The sequence below is a fragment of the Lipotes vexillifer genome, unplaced genomic scaffold, assembly GCF_000442215.2.
Source record: "Lipotes vexillifer unplaced genomic scaffold, Lipotes_vexillifer_v1.1 scaffold1, whole genome shotgun sequence".
Classification (NCBI taxonomy): domain Eukaryota; kingdom Metazoa; phylum Chordata; class Mammalia; order Artiodactyla; family Lipotidae; genus Lipotes; species Lipotes vexillifer.
This window is the reverse complement of record NW_006779068.1, coordinates 1,877,195-1,879,662: the sequence shown is the minus strand read 5'-3', so window position 1 is coordinate 1,879,662 and position 2,468 is coordinate 1,877,195. Positions and strand designations below refer to the sequence as shown.

General features: G+C 41.9%; 1 protein-coding gene across 1 annotated transcript in view; it reads left to right on the top strand.

The window, feature by feature from the left end:
* The window catches only part of PKP2 (plakophilin 2), a 90,568-nt gene that overhangs the window by 348 nt on the left and 87,752 nt on the right, over nt 1-2,468 (top strand). The window lies entirely within an intron of this gene.

The following is a 2,468-nucleotide window of genomic DNA, read 5'->3' as shown; positions in this document are numbered from 1 at the left end:
TGCCCTGCACCGCCCCCACCCTGCCCCTTATCCCTTCCCTCCCCCTCCCTCCCCCTCAGCGCCCAGTTCCTTCGACTCGCTTCTTCCTGAGGGTGCGGAACCTGGTGTTCTGCCCACCTGTGGGTCGCCGGCCCTTTGTACGATCTGTCGCGCCTCCAGACTCAGACCACCTTACTTTGGGAAAGCACTGTTTTTAAAAACAAACTCTTACTCAGATGTGTCGTATATGTATCTACGTATATTAAGTGCCTATATATATATATATATATATATATATGAGAAAAGAATTCAGTCCAAGATTCCCTTTCTTAACCTGTCCCCCAGGCCCCCCGCCCCCACCCCCACCCCAGGGGACTTCATCTGGAGGCTCCGGCAGTCTGTAAATACTTTGAAATTCTCTGCAGAAATTTGGTATGATCATTTTTCTGGGAGAAAGCGCCCCTAGCTTTTACTGAAAATTTTAAAGGATCTATGACCTCCATAAATATTTTTAAAAAGAAAACCTGAAAACACTGGCGCTCCTACAACCTGTAAATTGCGATTGTGGTAATTCGCCCAGGTACTTCGGGGCACTCCACCCAGTGTACTGAGCAAGTGGTTGATATAGGAAGTGAAAAGATTGGGTAGGAGAGTTTGGGCTGGGGAACAATCACCCCACCCCGCGGGTGACGAGGAGGAGGAGAAAGAAGGGGACTTTGGCCCCGCCGGCAGCAGCCCCGCCCGCCTTGCTGCGCCCCGCCAACGCACTCGTGAGCACAGCGCTTGTATCTACGAAAAATTAAACTTGGAGGTGAACAGAGTTAAAACAACACACACACACACACACAAAGAACACTATATTAGTAACTGGTAGTCAAAGGAGGTGGAAGGGGAAGAAGATGGCAAACCAGTTGTGAAAATTAGAGAACGTGAAATATCATTTCTCTCCTGCTAAAAGTCAGATGATCAGAGCCACTCAGTAATTCTTTTACTAGTTGTTTAATTTATTGTTTCATTATAAAAGTATTCTAGGCTTATTATGGAAACGAGAGGAAAGAAATTAAACAGTTAAGTTGGTTTATCAGTTGTTTCCTGCAATGTTTCTCTAGGAAGTTAACTCAAGAAGTGGCAAATGTAGAACCCATTAGGAAAAAGAAAAATGCTTGCAGACCAGATCAGAGATTTAAAACAGCAGACCCTGCGAAGCTGTATTGTTTTACATTTATGTAAAAGAATTTTAAAGGATCAGGCAATCAATATTTACATACTTGAAAGGTAAAGAGATGTTTAATAATTACAGTTGATGTAATTGTGTACCTACTATGTGCCAAGAATTGAACTCTGTGGTTTGCCTTTATTATGTTACTTATGTTTCCAGAAAGAAAAAAAAAAGCTTGTGAGGTAGGGTGCTTTAATCCCCATTTTACAGATGAGGAAACTAAGCAGTTAAGTAACACTCAATTTCCCACAGGTAGTAAGTAGCAAAACTGGTAGTACTTAAACTCCCAAGCCTGAATTTTTAAACCACTCATCAACTATATTGTTAAGCTTTTTGGTAATTAATAGAAAGTGGGATTTTAATTAAACCTTAAGCCTCTCTAAGCCCCCATCCCATTTTCCTTTAAATAAAACGGAGATAGTTCTGAGAAAGTGGGGAGGTCTCAGTGACACAGAACTGCCACAGCACATGGAAAAAAAGAACGTATATTTACATTTAGGAGTCTGATTAAAAACCCTAGGACAACTGAGGCCAATTTTTGACCAGTGGGGTCATTGTACCCCTTTAGTCTGTGCAGGTCCAGTGCCAAACTGAAACCAAATTAGCTGCTTCTGCATAGGGGAACGCAAGGGATGCACCTGAAATATCCTTTCTTACCCTCTGAGAATGGCTGGCTAGGAAGAGCAACCAGACATCAACTATTCAATAAATGCAGGGAATGAACAGAAGGAAAGGGAGCATTGCCGAGCATCTGCTATGTGCCTGACCCTGTTCAAGAATATGTTTGCATTTTATTATATCCTTAAAACAATTATATGAGATAGATATGCAGATCCATTTCACATATGAAGAATGCGTCAGTCTCTCAATATTTATTGGACGCTTAGTCCCAAACCCACACATGATTTGTTCTCGACAATGGCACATTCATGTTGTTTGGTGAATTCAGGAACTATCAGGTGAGTCTGATCTTCATGCAGGGCACTATGCAGGTGCTGAATTAAACATACACTCTCCTTGCTTTAAAGCAAGGAGTTCAAAGTCTGTAGAAGGAAAATACTCTCTAAAAAAATGCGTTATCAAATAAAAAATGGTAAGCTACCCAAAGGAAGAACAGCCAACGAATTATGGAGTTTAGAAGAATGAGTTAGACTACTAGCTGAAGGGAATTTTGAAAAGCTTCTTGGAGGAATTGGGATTTTAGGTCTCAAAAATTCAGTAGGATTGGACAGAGGGAAGGGTTTGGAGGAAGAGCATTGTAGGAGGGAAC